Here is an 18,232-nt window from a genome sequence, read left to right as displayed (position 1 = left end):
GCCTTCTGCAAAGGTTAAGGAGACCTATGAGGAAGATATTATGCAAACAGTCAACTCTGTGGAGCCGGCAGAACCACACATAACAGACATAACAGGCTTTTGTTCATCTTCCATTCCAAACGTGAATTATAGAGAAAAGTTTGGTTTCCCTCGCTCTCCCAGGGTCAAATGACTTATGGTTTTATATGGTAGGATCTTTCTCTTAAAACATCTGACCTTCAGCACTGCTCAATTAAGCAGACTGAAATGAACATGTTGTCAGTATTGTGATATTAAACATTTGTGCGTCCTGGTTTTGAACAAAGACATGTTGGCCACAATCTGATGCAATATCCTAGACAGGCTGAATGAGAATCATCAGACAATTACAACCGACCTATTCTATTTCACAACAAAACAATATACCAATGGTAATAATGTATCAATATAACAATGGTAATAATGTATCAATATAACAATGGTAATAATGTATCAACAGAACAATGGTAATAATGTATCAACAGAACAATGGTAATAATTCATCAATATAACAATGGTAATAATGTATCAACAGAACAATGGTAATAATTCATCAATACAACAATGGTAATAATGTATCAACAGAACAATGGTAATAATGTATCAACAGAACAATGGTAATAATTCATCAATACAACAATGGTAATAATGTATCAACAGAACAATGGTAATAATTCATCAATACAACAATGGTAATAATGTATCAACTGAACAATGGTAATAATTCATCAATACAACAATGGTAATAATGAATCAACAGAACAATGGTAATAATGACACTAATACAGTTTTACCATAGCAAGAAAATGCTAGAAAACAAGGGGTATTCAAATGATTTATACAAAAATATAGAGGTGTAAATGTGCTGTAGGTAATTTATACTTATGAGCAAACCTGCTTTGATAATAATTATGATTATAAATTCTATATTTAGGTATTTCAGTCTCAAGGCTGCTCCATATGTACACAGATGTGTTCTAGGACATTAGAGGAATGAAAAGCATTGCAACATACAGTCACTACTCCTAGCTATGAACAGTGAACAGTCCAATAGATGGACAAACAAAACTAAGACCAAGAGAGAATGAATTAAAGAAACTGTAGAGGTTAAGTGAAAGATGATCTGAGAAGAGGTGTGTTTAGTGAAGCCTGAAAGACAGTGAGTGAGTCTGAGTTAGGGACAGAGCTAAGAACAGTGTTGCACAGCCTCAGGGCCACCAGCAACAAGGCTCCATCTCCTTCACTGTAGACAGAGGTTTGACTTGGGAGGGGAAAAGCCGTCAGTAAAACCACAGCAGATGAACAGTAGTTGGCAGCAGGATATTACCCAGAGAAGCTCCATGTTTGGTTGACCCTTGGCCTCCAAATCCCTTAGTAATGAAATTATGTCAAATTATTTCTTCCAATTAAATTGGAATTCTAACACATTAACCTCTAAAGCGAGGATCTCAAGGTGCAATGCAGTGAGGCCGGGGTAAAACACACCAGGATCCTCCTCACACATATGCCACACACATCCTCTGTGTGGAGCGCTGCGCAGCAGGTTGCCAAAACAGAAGTGCTCGTCACTCTCCACCCACTCTTTTTCATAATACCCAATACAACAAAACAGCCCACAGTATCGCAGGCAGTGAGCACAACCAATCTGTGGTGAGGATCAAAAGGCAGACCTTCAAGGAGAATGAAATGCCCCAATTGATTGGCTGCGCTGCTTTGGTCCACCCGCGCAGTGATTCTCCAATCGATACCCGGGAGATAAGCAGCCATCAACGGCCGACATTGGTGATGTACAATCAGCACGTCTGCATGACGGCAGGTCAGACAACCTCTCTGCCTTGTTCACACAACATTCACAGCGTTTCAGCCTGAGGAAGGACAATGAGGGCAAAGCCGTGTGTTCTTAGTAGAAACACACCAGCAGTAACGGAAGGTTAGCTACAGTATGTGTTGTGTGTTTATTCCTCCGCATTACGTCGGCATGGAGGAACCAGTGGACATCTAAGGTTTGTAGCCCAGAGGGACACAGTGGTTCAACCACAGAACACACCAGACAGAGTGGATCAGGCATCTAACCTAGGCACTAGGAGACATAGTTGGTCCTTGTACTTCTATTCATCTCAGTCATCTCCCACATATAATCCTCCTCTTTTGATGGTGCGATAGTGTAGCTGCTTACGGGCTAATCAGCAGGTTTTATCTAGTCAGGGTGACTGTCTCACCAGCTTCTAGAGGACAAAGACACACGAGCTAATTACTCACCGTAGGCCAGGGGTTAAAGGGTTAAAGCTTTAGAAGGTGAGGGCAAAGCGCGGCGACACTGCAACAAGGATAAATTACCCAAAAAGTATCCGCTGTTATCGCTCTGTCTGTTTTCAAAAGACAATAATGAAATAAATAAAGGAAAAACATGTCTGGGAGAAAATGAAATGATAGCGTGGCGGTGTTTTGTGAAATTGTGCTGTCAAACGTTTTTCCTTTCTAATTTCCTGGAGCGAAAATGATGGAGCATGTGCGCTGACAGCTGAATGAGAGAAAAAAAGACTGCCTATTTTTTCACCTCACAAACATTTTTAAGCGACATTTATAAATATAATAATATAACAATTATTCCATGTGAAATGACAATTGACAGATACAGTGACCTTTTGTCAGTAAAATGTTTAGCCATGGACATTTATTGACGTGTCAAGGATGACAAGTGCAGTACAACAAGTGCAGACCACATTCACATACTGTTAACTAGGCAACAAACCTGGTTAACAGGTTTGCTGCCTATTGTCCCTTTGCTAGGGCCTACAGATATAGGATCTTAATTTGATCACCCTGTTGCAGGAAATGTAAAACTTGTAGTGTCATTGAGGTTTAAAAAGGCTGCTGAAGTTTGTAATTTCCTCTTTGAAATTTCAGACTTGATTTTCCCTAACGAAAAATGTATCAACCCCTACAAAAATGCCCATTAATTATAATCCACATAATAATTCACATGTCCTGTTGCTGCAGGATTATTTTTCTACTGTAGCAGACGGTCTGAAATGAAGATCCTACATCTGTACATCTGTTTTATTCTCCCAAATGCTTGTTGAAATATGTAATGGTATTTCAACAACGATTTTATGAAAAGAGCAGTGTGATGTCTTGTCATTTGGATTATACTCAGTCTCTCGAATGATTAAAGACACAATATTCTCAAGAAAATGGACTAATACACTACATTCTATCTAGAAATTCAAATCTATATCAGTACATGCTACCTACACCGATAACCAAATGAGGTTCTTCCAGAGATCTTACCTATCAAACATAATAATATTAATAGTACACTGAATACAAATAAATACTGTATGTTTACATACTGTACATCACAATTACCACTATATAAATCCATATTCCCTGACATTTCTGAGTTGCAGCTAGTGAATTGTTCTGAAGTCCCTGGGATATTGTGTTTGTTATGTCCCTGTGTAGGGAGGCCTCATAGGGAGAAGTGGAGATGGCTGTGTGGAGCCCTGGTGTGATGGAACAGACCCGGTAGCGTCCCGGCAGCTCCCCGGCAGAGCTGTCACTTCCCTCCCCTGTTACAGGTGCTCCACACAGGGGAACTGGCAGCCCTGACGGACGCCTCCTCCCAAGGATTTATGGGAAATGACAGTTTCAGCTAAATAAAGCCAGAGAGTGGCGAGGGAGGGAAGGACACGGAACTTCCAAACGACCAGCACACAGGGGCTGACACTATCTGGAATTTATTTCCCAAGCTCTGACTGGCAATTTAGTCCCAAAATGTGCTATTCGTACTGTAGGCCTTAGAAACAGAGCAGAATGGAGCCCCCAGCCCCGGCCTTCTTCTACACGCCTCTGTGTTTGTGGGTAATGGTCTACCAGGTCTTTTTTCCTCTGTGTTAGTGGGTAATGGTCTACCAGGTCTTTTTTCCTCTGTGTTTGTGGGTAATGGTCTACCAGGTCTTTTTTCCTCTGTGTTTGTGGGTAATGGTCTACCAGGTCTATTTTCCTCTGTGTTTGTGGGTAATGTTCTACCAGGTCTTTTTTCCTCTGTGTTTGTGGGTAATGTTCTACCAGGTCTTTTTTCCTCTGTGTTTGTGGGTAATGGTCTACCAGGTCTATTTTCCTCTGTGTTTGTGGGTAATGGCCTACCAGGTCTTTTTTCCTCTGTGTTTGTGGGTAATGTTCTACCAGGTCTTTTTTTCCTCTGTGTTTGTGGGTAATGTTCTACCAGGTCTTTTTTCCTCTGTGTTTGTGGGTAATGGTCTACCAGGTCTATTTTCCTCTGTGTTTGTGGGTAATGGTCTACCAGGTCTATTTTCCTCTGTGTTTGTGGGTAATGGTCTACCAGGTCTATTTTCCTCTGTGTTTGTGGGTAATGGTCTACCAGGTCTATTTTCCTCTGTGTTTGTGGGTAATGGCCTACCAGGTCTTTTTTCCTCTGTGTTTGTGGGTAATGGTCTACCAGGTCTTTTTTCCTCTGTGTTTGTGGGTAATGGCCTACCAGGTCTTTTTTCCTCTGTGTTAGTGGGTAATGGCCTACCAGGTCTTTTTTCCTCTGTGTTTGTGGGTAATGGTCTACCAGGTCTTTTTTCCTCTGTGTTTGTGGGTAATGGCCTACCAGGTCTTTTTTCCTCTGTGTTAGTGGGTAATGGTCTACCAGGTCTATTTTCCTCTGTGTTTGTGGGTAATGGTCTACCAGGTCTATTTTCCTCTGTGTTTGTGGGTAATGGCCTACCAGGTCTTTTTTCCTCTGTGTTTGTGGGTAATGGTCTACCAGGTCTTTTTTCCTCTGTGTTTGTGGGTAATGGCCTACCAGGTCTTTTTTCCTCTGTGTTAGTGGGTAATGGTCTACCAGGTCTATTTTCCTCTGTGTTTGTGGGTAATGGTCTACCAGGTCTTTTTTCCTCTGTGTTAGTGGGTAATGTTCTACCGGGTCTTTTTTCCTCTGTGTTTGTGGGTAATGGTCTACCAGGTCTATTTTCCTCTGTGTTTGTGGGTAATGGTCTACCAGGTCTTTTTTCCTCTGTGTTTGTGGGTAATGGCCTACCAGGTCTTTTTTCCTCTGTGTTTGTGGGTAATGTTCTACCGGGTCTTTTTTCCTCTGTGTTTGTGGGTAATGGTCTACCAGGTCTATTTTCCTCTGTGTTTGTGGGTAATGGTCTACCAGGTCTATTTTCCTCTGTGTTTGTGGGTAATGGCCTACCAGGTCTTTCTGCTGGCGAAAATCACATTTGCTACATGGCTGACTCTCAATGAATTATTTCACATTTCACTTACTTACCTTTTTAAAGGTTAATCTATTCTACATCAATAACGTCAAAGGAACGTTTCACAGCTACAAATGAACGGTCCCCCTTCTTCTAACTAACTCTAAAGGCGTGGAGCATTGGGGTGCTTAAAAACTCAATTTCAAACTTCATAACTTAACCATTCTGCAGCATATCTGAATGCACACAGATCGCCAGGCGACTGATTTTCTTTGCATTTAAATATGGACTATTTTTAATTGAGCAGAAACTGCTGTGTAAAACAGTGCTGAACTAATACTGGGGCTGAAATATCATTACACTGATGGAAGCCGGCCTCCATGACTTTTATTGGCAGCATGCAGAATAAATGTTCAATCCAGACACATCCATGGCTGCAGAGGCAGAGTAATCGACTTTTCGGACAAAATGGTGTGGAAAATGACGTGTTATGCCTAAATCCAACCTGGTGCACAAATGGACACAGTATCAGTCAGATGCACACCAGCATTGGCATTTTCACAAATGTGATTGGGCGGATGATACTGGAGGACTGATGTGCTGGACCAGTGCTTCAGATGAAAATGACCATTTTCAACCATGTTCCAAAAATGTCTGCACATTTTGTTCTGTCTAAATAAAATGATGGTTCGGGTCCAAAATGTTGCTGCATGATATACTCACATTATCTTCCCACACACACACACATCAATAATCCCACGGGAATTGGAAATTCACCATGATACATGCAAATCAAGTAAGATTTAAGAAGAAGTGAAATTGAAAATCTAGAGATTTAACACACATTTCTGAATACAAGAAATGTGAATATTAATGATGTATTAATACGAAAAATAGAGTGCTCCCCCTATTCTAAATGTAATGTACAAGTATAGCATACTGTATGTCTCTGTATTAGTGATGCAGAAGTTTGGACACAGACATTTAGAATTCTCTCCCAAGGAACAGCAGCTCGCCTCGGTCCTTTTTCCAAACAGATATCCCGGCGTATTGACAGGGTGGTAATGTGTCCGGAGCGTGGGGGAGCGGCGCTCTCTCAACGTTTTCAATTTCAGAATACACAATGCTGGTAAAACTACTTCTGGAAAATGTATTCTGATAAATTCTAAATCAATTATTTTTAATGACCACTAAAATGCTATGAAAACCATAGAATGTTAAACAAAATAAATAGTCTATGTATAGCAGCCCAGATGTAAATGGTAGTTTCTTCCCCGTCTTTTTTCTGGCAGTGGCGAGAATGATGAAGAACTGTAAGCTGTGTGTGTGCACTGCGAAAGCCTGTCAGAGGTGTGACCACTTTGGCCAATCAGAACGTTGAAAAATAATCACTAGCAGTTCCTATCATAAACACCATGAGAAGCCGCCTGTTCACAACCACAAGCTTTAAAAGGCACGTCCACAGCGGACCAAGCTGGCCAGAGCCTCTTCCTCTGGGATTCGGGGAAGAAGACATTTGCATCCTGTGCCAATTCTTCTCCCTCCCGTGCGCCTCCACCATCAATGTCTTTGGGGACATTGTTCACAGTAGGGGAGAACATGTGCCACGTGAGCTGAGACCACTGCTTAAGGGACAGATCGCAATTTACTGGGGGGGGGGTCCAAAATTGTCACACTTGTTTTTGCTGTGGGGATGGTTGTGTGGTTTTTTATTGGGGACAGGGGAGGTTAGTGTGTTTTCCCTCAGTTTACATTCTCTTTTGCAGGTTTTACTATATAATGTCTTCCATCCTAGCCACATTTCGTCATGTGCTTGCATCCGCATACCCTATATCAGGAGTTTAGGTACTTGCCTTATGCACTACGCTTTTCCGTGTATAGTCTACCAGTCTAAGTGTCTATCCTGCCCCCTATCCTGCCCCCTATCCACTGTTCATAGTAACAACGGTAGGTGGATCATTTTTCCAGATCTGCAATAGTCTAACTATACTGAACGAAACATGTAAAGTGTTGGTCCCATGTTTCATGAGCTGAAATAAAAGATCCCAGAAATGTTTTTGTACACACAAAAAGCTTATTTCTCTAAAATGTTGAGTACAAATTTGTTTACATCCCTGTTAGTGAGCAAAATACATCCATTTATGTCTGTAATAAAGAAAAACATCTTTCTGATTGGCTTGGCCAGGCTCCCCAATGGGTGGGTGGGCCAAAATCCATAGATTAGGGCCTAATGAATATATTTCAATTGACTGATTTCCTTATATGAACTACAACTCAGTTAAATCTTTGAAATTGAATGTTGCTTCTATATTTTTTAGTATAGAATTATATTATCTAGAATGATGTATTCTATAGGCTACATCTGTCTGTAAGGAAATGATGACATCCTTTACATTTTGAGCTCCCTCACCTAAAAAAATAGCACTACACCACTGCGTATTGATTGGCTAATGTAGTGACCTATTCAAGCCGGGCAAGCTGCTTCCCCAGTGCGAAGCCAAAGGGGCGCAGACCAATAAACTAATATTAATCATCACAATAGGACACAGTTAAACATTGATTACGTAAAGGACCTTTCACTGGGTGTCTCAACTCTGACTCCAGTCTAATATGAGTTCAGTGATCCTCCTGCTCCCCAACACCCTCTTCCCTGTCATATTCACTATCTCTATATCTTCCAGCCGCAGCCTGGAGGAACACCACACAGTCTCACACACAGTCTCACACACAGTCTCACACACAGTCTCACACACACACACACACACACACACACACACACACACACACACACACACACACACACACACACACACACACACACACACACACACACACACACACACACACACACACACACACACACAGTCACACACAGTCACACACACACACACAGCCACCAGGTTGATCATGGCGCATGGTCACTCTGTAGTGAGGCAAGTTCTTTCCTCATTAGGCCGCGTGCTCGCCACTCTCCCCCCAAAAAATCACTCTAATCACTGTCACCAGACCTCAGCTGAAAAACACATAATTACTGTTGTGCCCTGCCTCAATCGGCTCCAATGATAAAAATCTTTTTTTTTGTTACTTGTGTGTGTGTGTGAGTGTGTGCACATGCGTGCACGTGTGTGTGTATGTTTGTAGTCTGTCAATGCAAAAGACCCCCTAGGGACCGGAGATTCTCAAGCCATCCCAATCCCCCCCCCCCCCCCCCCGCACACACACAACACACACACACACACACAACACACACACACACACAACACACACACACACACAACACACACACACACACAACACACACACACACAAATCCATCATCAAAACAACCTGCTGGTAAAATGTGTTTTTCCCCAGTCTACAATAAGATAACAGAAAAGCGCTTTGGTTCCTTTTGTTTCTGTTGTGGTATCTCCCTCTGTTGTGGTATCTCCCTCTGTTGTGGTATCTCCCTCTGTTCTTTCTGTTGTGGTATCTCCCTCTGTTGTTTCTGTTGTGGTATCTCCCTCTATTGTATCATCTCCCTCTGTTGTTTCTGTTGTGGTATCTCCCTCTGTTGTTTCTGTTGTGGTATCTCCCTCTGTTGTTTCTGTTGTGGTATCTCTCTCTGTTGTTTCTGTTGTGGTATCTCTCTCTGTTGTTTCTGTTGTGGTATCTCCCTCTGTTGTTGGGTCTGTTTTGTGGCGATGAGTGTCTGCCCGCTCTCACTTATTTCTCCTTCACCACTTTATTAACTGGAATGGACTGCTCTATTGCAGAGAAGATTTATTTAGGGGTTCTTCCTAAAGGCAGTTATTAATAGCATAAATATTTGATGCTACTTTGTGTGACCCTGGAGAGACTGACAATGAAAGGGGAAGGCGAGGTATGAAGGTTAACGCTGGGGGACAGGCTGATTAAATGTATACCGGGTGGCTGGGCCCACAAAACCCCACACAGGGCCTGTTAAACTTTCTAATGAAATGGACTAAATAAACAATGTAGTCATAGAGCATGTTACGACAGAGCCCGGGAAGACTTTGGGGCATGTTCCTGCCTACATTGAAGTTGTTCTGCGAGATAGAACTAATTCTGTTCCCTCCTGATAAGCGACCTCCAAAATGTTGCAAATGAAGTTGTATGGTAATGCTTTTCATTTCCTCAGTGGCTCCCTGCCCTATAATTAGCATATTTTTCACAGAGGTCTGCAGAGAAACTACCTTTCAAAGCTCTGTGAAGGAAACAACTCAATTCTGTTTTTGTTGTCTTATGGCAGTGGAAAATAACAATTTCCTTCAGTTTCTGTTTACCATATTGCTTTGTTGCAGAGAGTGTGTAAACCATACATCTTGTCTGGGCGAGACTGATATACCATCTTAACCAAAATGTCAAACATAACATTCAAATATTTATTATGGAACATAAAAGTAACACTAGTGAACCAACCTTACAATGATTCTCAGAGAGAGAAAACCGAGTGGTAAATTAACTAAATCAAGCTAGCACATATTTGCAAAACATGTAGGCCTAACAGCAATCCCCAGCAGCTTATACTTATACCGTAAGAAGTTGGCATATGTGGAGATACCGTTGCCCGCTTATTAAAAGTTTTGTAATTGCTGATACCCAATACCCAAAGGTCTGCTTGAGAATTCAGAAAATAAATGGAAAAACAGCCAGAAAGCTCAAGGAGCAGAGCAGAACCCTTGAGTGAGTAATAATTTAATCAGCACATCTGAATGTTTAAACGAGTCAAGAATGCAACATTGATGTAACCCGTGAATATACTGTCCCTTACATCCAGCCATGGTTGAATACTTCTGGCCAATGATTTGAGGCCGACATATCTAGTTTGACTTTGCCGTGGTCTAAAACACTCCCCCAACCAACGCTCCTCATGCATAAAGTGTAATTAAGCCTAGAGAGAGTGAAAAGACTACGACAGCCATACCCAATATGATTGGTACCGGTTACCATTGATCTAATCACTACTTTTAACTGGGTGGTTCGAGCCCTGAATGCTGATTGGCTGACAGCCGTGGTATATCAGTCCGTATACCACGGGTATATCAGTCCGTATACCACGCGTATGACAAAACTGCTCTAATTACGTTGGTAACCAGTTTATAATAGCAATAAGACACGTCTGCGGTTTGTGGAATATGGCCAATATACCACGGCTAAGGGCTGTGTCCAGGCGATGCGTCGTGCCTAAGAACAGCCCTTAGCCGTGGTATATTGGTCATATACTACACCCCTTTGTGCCTTATTGCTTAAATGGAAGATGCTGCTAGAACACATAAATAATACACAGAGAATGGCATTCACTTAACAATTGGCTTTTTCCTTTAACCGGCCTTCCAAGGCGCTTTAATAACAGCTCAAGTTATGAAAATGATGTCTCCAGGCTGAAGAAGGAATACATAATAGCTTTCTTTTTGATAGTCTGTCTGCTTATAAGAATGTAGATGTATGCAACTAAATGTTTTCCAGCACATAAGGCAATTTGCTTTCCATAAACATCTTCCTCTAAGAAAATAATGAGGGAGAAAAGAAATGGGAAAAATGCCTTAGTGTTACCAGGAACATTACCAACTTCTCAGTAAAATAAATTATGAATTGTGCATGAAAGCTGCAGGCAAATTCCAAAATGAAAGTTATATTAATTGAGAAAGCTTAAATGACTCTCTTGTCTGAGTTTTTTTTGGGCCGTCTTGTGTTCTGAATATCATACTGTACCTCTGAGGATGTCTCAGGTAACTTTCTTTGGGTTTTCAGAGGCAGAGCTCTGGTGGCTGTGTTATGTAGGCCACTCAGACGTTAGGGCCTTTGATAGGTATTGATCCTACGCCCTCCTTGTCACATAAGTGGGAGGTAAAGTGGGGCCTTGCAGGAACAAAGCACACACTGAGGAAGAGATGTTGTTGTTGTTTCTAAAAGAGGATGCCTCTGTGAAGTTTACCAAAAACACTGGGTTCAGGCCTTTTTTGAGGACATGCTGAAAAGGGAAGTGAGTCTCTCTCTCTCTCTCTCTCTCTCTCTGTCCTTGGAGCCATCGATCTCTGATCTCTCAGTTCTTTCCCCGTATGCATTCTTTCTGGGAGTGTTCATCACATGCCAAACATGTGCATGACATCTAAGTGCTCTCTCACAGTCTAATGATTCTGGGATTAGTTGACACTTCTGGGATTAGTTGACACTTTCTATGCCATATGAAATGTAAACAGTTTTGAGTCTATGGTTAAATGTAGATTTCCTAAAAAAAAAAATGTTAAGACCTAACCTGGTCATGTGTGTCAATACAACACACCTATTCTACATCAGTTAGTTTACATTCAGTATATTAGAAGAGGACCATTAAATATAGATTTACTAGCATCCTGTAACAGGATACTGTAATTCAACCTAAACACATTTTGGACAGAGAATACATGCATGGGCCTACGGTACACATAAACTTTAAACTGTCAATGGGAATTCCAGTTCTTGTCCCTTTTGTTAAAGCAGTAGAAAAGCCCGGGCATAACACCATAACACATGTGATGTAAACTGTTAGCTGTTCCCCATCCCAAGCATGCTGCTGTGAGTCAGACTGTGGCATTAGGGCCAATTGGATGTGTTTAAAGGAGAGTAGGGCTGTAGACACCACGCCTGGCTCTCCCCTGCCAGCATTACCACTGGAGCTGATGACAAGTGCAGAGCAGCCTTGTTGTGTCTTTAATACAGCAGGAGTATTCTCCAGGGGAAATGCAATCTGTGTCCTCCGAACGGCATTACCCCGCGTGTCAGCCGCTATCACATTATACTCACCCTGCTCCAAATGGGAGAAGGAAATAGGAAATCGCCTCAGCCAGAAATGAACCAGAAGCATAATCAAAAAAATGTGTGTCACATCAGTACAGATCTGCACCCAGCCCAGACATCGCCTAGCTGAGCACTAAACAATAAGCAGTGGAATTTCTTGGGATTCTTCAGCGGTTGAAAGAATGTACGCCCCTTTTTTCTCCCCTAGGCATCTATTGGCTTATACCAGCTTAGACGTTTAAGATATGAGATAAAAGGGGTATGCTACCCTGATATGTTTTTCACCATGCCTTTATTGCCAATAGAAGGAGACAGCAAGAGCAGAGAAATCCCCAAAGCATTAGAGAGACATTGAACACAGTGTCTGACCTCAGTTTCTAACCTTATTAAAGATCTGTCAAAATACTCACACCACTATAGCTGGAATCATCCGAGCTAAAATAATCCTGTTCCATATCTATCATCACATGTATGACAGTGAGTCAGAGAATAGTGTAGATAGTATAAAGAGTGCAAGTATCAATATTGTATACAGTGATACAGTAAAAGTATGCTATACAAATACATATAAGGCACATACTAACACTCAATTCCACATACACACACTCCTACACTTCCCTTACTAAAATAGTCTGCCTGTGAGAGACAAAAGCACAACACATAAGAGGATCAAGTTAGGTAGCTATGTATGTGTTAGTGTGTGTGTGTGTGAGCATGCTCTGCACACATGCGTGTGTGTGTCAGTGTTAAGTCCCTGTGACTGAGAGGTGAAAGGACTGTTGTACTCACAGTTGTGCTCGTTTCCCTGCGGTCTGTCGGCTTGTCAGAGTTTCATCCTCTCAGCGGTCTGGCTATCCCTGGGCTGGGCAGGGGGCTTTCTGTTCCTCTGCTCTGGACGAGGTGTGGTAGAGAGACTTAGCTACAGACAGAGAGAGAGATAGAGAGCAAAGGAATGAATGTGAGATAGAGAATCAGAGAGAGAGAGAGCGACTGAGAGAGTGAGGGGTGTCCTGCGATTGGCCCGTCAGTCCGGGAGAGGGAGCGTTGGTCTCAGTGGTGTCAGAGTCACGAGCGATGAGTCTGTTTGCTCCTATTTAAGAGGCAGTACAGTCAGCCGCTGCATGGATTCCAACAGCACACACCGCTAACGTAGGCACGCTCACTGGCTGCTGCTCACACGCTGCATCCACATCACAGTCAGGGACAGAGAGAGGGAGGGAGGGAGATAAATAAGAAGAGGTGGAGAAAGGAGGGGGGAAGTGATAAAGGGAGGCAGACAGATACATAGGGCCGATGACAGCTTCAAGCTGAAGCTTCTCCCTGGCTTCTCATCAATGACAGGTACTGAGCAACAACAGAGAGAAAGAGAGAGAGAGAGAGAGAGAGAGGTAGGTATCCCCCATCCCTCCACACCACCCTCAGCTCCAAAACACACTCACATGCATAAACACACACAAAAATGATTGTGCACACGCAGACCCACAGACAGACACACACACACACACACACACACACACACACACACACACACACACACACACACACACACACACACACACACACACACACACACACACACACACACACACACACACACACACACACACACACACACACACACACACACACACACACACACACACAGACAGATACACACACACACACACACACAGACAGATACACACACACACACACACACACACACACACACACACACACACACACACACACACACACACACACACACACACACACACACACACACACACACACACACACACACACACACACACACACACAGAATATTCACACAAGCACACAAATCACTCCTCCCCCAACCCCATCTCAATTTCCATAGCCATGGCTGGCAGATGTATGGGAGTTGTCAGCTCTCAAGCTCGGCTCGAGGAGAGATGTGGTTCTAACTTATCTCATCTTATTTAACTGGGCAGTAATCAGAAAACAGTGGCAAGCTCATTTAGAGTCGGGTTGGCTGTGCAGTGCTGGGGGTGGCGGGGCCACGGACACAGACAGAGGCAAACGGCAATTATCACATCCCAAGTCACAGAACAGTGCCCCACAGGTTCCATTAAGGCCATTAGCACTGGGGGCCAACACTGAAACTGATCCCAGGCCTGTAGGATAGATAGGGCAGCAGAATCTGTGAAAGGAGGTAGTGTGCACTGTAGCACTGACCTGGCCAAGGGGTACTCCGTTAAGATTGATCATCAACATTTTAAATGGAGAATTGAGGGCAGTCATGTGAGTGGAAGGATTCAGGGTTTGTGTTTGGTTGTAAAATTGATTTAATGACGTCCTGACAATGACAACACATGTTATCATGCTGTAGATTCATTATTCCTCCAGATTGTGCTCAATGGAATCATCTATGTCTCAATGGAATCATCTGTTTCAACTAAATCATCTATGTCTCAATGGAATCATCTATGTCTCAATGGAATCATCTATGTCTCAACGGAATCATCTATGTCTCAACGGAATCATCTACGTCTCAAAGGAATCATTTACGTCTCAACGGAATCATCTACGTCTCAACGGAATCATCTACGTCTCAACGGAATCATCTACGTCTCAACGGAATCATCTACATATTAACGGAATTATCTACGTCTCAACGGAATCATCTACGTCTCTCAACGGAATCATCTACGTCTCAACGGAATCATCTATGTCTCATCGGAATCATCTATGTCTCAACGGAATCATCTATGTCTCAACGGAATCATCTACGTCTCAACGGAATCATCTACGTCTCTCAACGGAATCATCTACATCTCAACGGAATCATCTATGTCTCAACGGAATCATCTATGTCTCAAAGGAATCATCTATGTCTCAACGGAATCATCGATGTCTCAAAGGAATCATCTATGTCTCAACGGAATCATCTATATCTCAAAGGAATCATCTATGTCTCATATGAGCAGGACAAGAAGCATTAGGAAGAATATTGGTTTTGACATTTTCCGCCGTAACGCTTAGTTTGACGATGAATGTCACGCTCAGTCTTTTTTTCCTCATTAACTATGGGGCCCGGCACACCAGCACACCAGCTCCAATCTGCTCCCTCCATCGTCCCACAAAGTCCCTGGAATCCTATTCTCTGTCCTCTTCACTCCACCAAATTCAATTAAAAAGAGAAATTGGCAATTAGATCACTGTTATGATCCTGTAACAATGATCTAATGTGTAATTCATTGGCTTGGCGCTCCCCCGGGGGGTCCTGCTTGATGGAGTGGCTCTGAGAATCCTTGGCATTCACCTCGGTCGGTGCAGCGCGGGGCGGGGTGGGCTCTCCTCTCGGCCCCCCATCACCATCATCCAACCTGCCTGTCTGGTCTCTACTGTCTCACCACCACCACCGAGGCCTCTGCTGGCCCGCGGCAACAACTCACTGTACCCACACATACTGTATACACACACACACTCATAAATAAATGTGCACACACACACATACGCATACACACAGTGATTTGCTTTGTTTTATATGCACAAGCTTCATTCGGCAGGTTGCTGGTGTTTAAAGAGGACAGAGAGCACACACAAGCACATGCCCCTACATGTCACCTCTCGCGGGAGAACCCTCGGCAATGTTTCCCTCCTGCATTTAATTAACTAAATTCCAATCTGGAGGGGAGGGGGGGGGCAGCGGGGCAGCTCCAGGCTAAGAATTACATTGAGATAAGGGGTGAGGGTGGTGAGGGGGGAGTTTACCCTCAACACACCCAAACCCGGTGTGTCTTGTCACCAGCCCAGTGACTGGAGCCCTTTGGGCAGCTGACCCTACAGCACCACCAAATGGGGAATGTCTGCTACGCTTAGCATCATCCTCCTGGAGCCAGGTAGTGGCCACGTGTTTATCTGTCGCTACAAAGCCTTGTTACCTGGCAACATTTAATACTTTATAGAGGTTTTATCTTATCATAGCCTCTAGGGTATATTTAGTCCTGGGATAAATGCAACAAACACACGCAGACAGACACAGTATTGCAGACCGACACACAAACACAGACACACGGGTACACACACGGTCACACACACCCACAGTGATTGCTCTGCTTGGCTCGTTTAGCACTTCTAAGGCAGAGATCCCCAGAGGCCAGCTATCACATCCAGTTACCGTGGCACCAGACATGCCCAGACCCACCTGGCTGCTCTCACCTCAATCTGAGGAAGACAGGAGGCACTGTAACCATGTCACACAGGACACACACACTGAATCACAGACGCACAGAGACACACACTGAATAACTGATTAACATACTGTACGCACAGACACACACTGAATCACTGAATCACAGGCGCACAGAGACACACATTGAATCACTGAATCACAGACGCACAGAGACACAGGCTGAATCACTGAATCACAGATGCACAGAGACACACATTGAATCACAATCAGAACCACAGACACAGAAAGGCACCGACACAGAATCACAGACACACAGAATCACAGAAAAGATTGGAGTCAAATACATCGATATAAACAAGATAAGCCAACACACACATACTAGAGTGACACACAGACACTCTACCATCAGCCCAGGTGTACGGTGATGAACAGTGACATTGCTCTACAGTCGCTATCTTTCCAAATCTAACCCAAATTTCCATCCGGTAGAATATGAATCATCAGCCAGTTGTCCTGGGAGACCAGATTGACAGTTATTATTTTCAGTCGCTGCCTCTTTTAATAATTTGATTTGTAAATAATTGAAAATGAGTCAAATGATCAAAGCATACAACACTGACAGTAACTGCCAGTGGGAATGACAGGTAAAATAAATGACAAACAGCTATATTAACAGGAACGTAAAGAAGGGCCCTAATGAGAAAGCTCTGCCTTCATTGGTGACTCACATTGATGGCTGGAGGTAATACAGACGTAATGGCTGCTAAAGTAGGAGACAGAGAAAAGAGAGGGAGTGAGTTAGAGAAGGGAAAGAGAGAGAGAGAGAGAGAGAGAGAGAGAGAGAGAGAGAGAGAGAGAGAGAGAGAGAGAGAGAGAGAGAGAGAGAGAGAGAGAGAGAGAGAGAGAGAGAGAGAGAGAGAGAGAGAGAGAGAGAGAGAGAGAGAGAGAGAGAGAGAGAGAGAGAGAGAGAGAGAGTGAAAAGCAACAAGGTAGAGGAGGTGGAGGAGAGGAGGACTGGCCGGTGATTAGTGCGCTCCAGCGTTGGTTGAGGCTGACTTGTCACAGGTTGACATGGGATGCAATTATGGAGGGGAAATTTGCGGGGACCTCAGGCATGTGGCAGCCATGCTGTCAACTCTGGCTGACGTGTGGGCTCTTGGCACCGGCAAAGATGTCACAGGTGCTTACTGTACACTTCACTACAGCAGCATTCCTATAAAAATGGGCCTAAGTTTAACCAGGGGAGGTTGGAGAGGAGAGTGTGATGGTTACAGGCCATGGTGTGTGAGTGTGTATGTCTGTGTAGGTTTGAAAAGGTGTGTGTGCACGCTTCGGTCTGTCCCTGTGCAAGCACTTGAGCGTGCATGTGTGTGTGCAAAAGGTGCTATGATGGATAGCGCCACAGTAGAACAGCTGTTTTAACACCAGTAGGCTGTTAACACTAATCTACCCCCTACTCCTACCTGATGCCTCAGTCTCACTCCCTCTCAGTCCCTCTCTCTCTCCCGCTCTCTGCTAAAGCCACCAATCTCCATTGTGACGGGACCAGTTTCTCACACTGTTCTCCCCATCTTCTCTTTGTCTCCCATGTCAGCTCTTGTGTATAAGTCCCCCTGCAGTATAAGTAAGCACTTTAAGGCCCAAGGCGAATTACCTCGGCAGGAAACACCACACTTTTCTCTTATTTTCTCCTCTGCGTGGCGCTTATCAAACCTGGGCCTCCTCACAGAGCCAGCAGCACACGACTCCAGCTTAAAGGCCCAGCGCAGTCAAAAATGTGATTTTCTGTACTTTATATGCATTGAGTATACCAAACATTAGGAACACCTTCCTAACATTGAGTTGCACCACCTCCCCCCTTTCCTTCGGAACAACCTCAATTCATCGTGGCATGGACTCCACAAGATGTCGAAAGAGTTTCACATGGATGCTGGCCCATGTTGACTCCAATGCTTCCCACAGTTGTGTCAAGATGGCAGGATGTCCTTTGGGTGGTGGACCATTCTTGATACACACGGGAAATTGTTGAGCGTGAAAAACCCAGCAGCGATGCAGTTCTTAACACAAACCG

At 43.6% G+C, this 18,232-nt stretch overlaps 1 protein-coding gene across 7 annotated transcripts in view; it reads right to left on the bottom strand.

Annotated features, from left to right (window-relative positions):
• LOC139575555 (RNA binding protein fox-1 homolog 3-like) overlaps positions 1-13,172 on the bottom strand; it is a 399,874-nt gene extending 386,702 nt beyond the window's left edge. For 4 of the 7 annotated variants that reach the window (XM_071400609.1, XM_071400638.1, XM_071400619.1 and 1 more), the window contains exon 1: positions 12,795-13,163. The gene's annotated coding sequence lies outside the window, so the exon portion shown is untranslated. Of the gene's footprint in view, positions 1-12,794 lie in introns of all 7 variants that reach the window. The other 3 variants (XM_071400672.1, XM_071400690.1, XM_071400662.1) reach the window with 3 other exon arrangements.
• Between the last annotated feature and the right edge of the window lie 5,060 nt (positions 13,173-18,232).

The sequence above is a fragment of the Salvelinus alpinus genome, chromosome 1 (assembly GCF_045679555.1).
Source record: "Salvelinus alpinus chromosome 1, SLU_Salpinus.1, whole genome shotgun sequence".
Lineage (NCBI taxonomy): Eukaryota > Metazoa > Chordata > Actinopteri > Salmoniformes > Salmonidae > Salvelinus > Salvelinus alpinus.
This window is presented reverse-complemented; position numbering and strand designations above follow the sequence as displayed.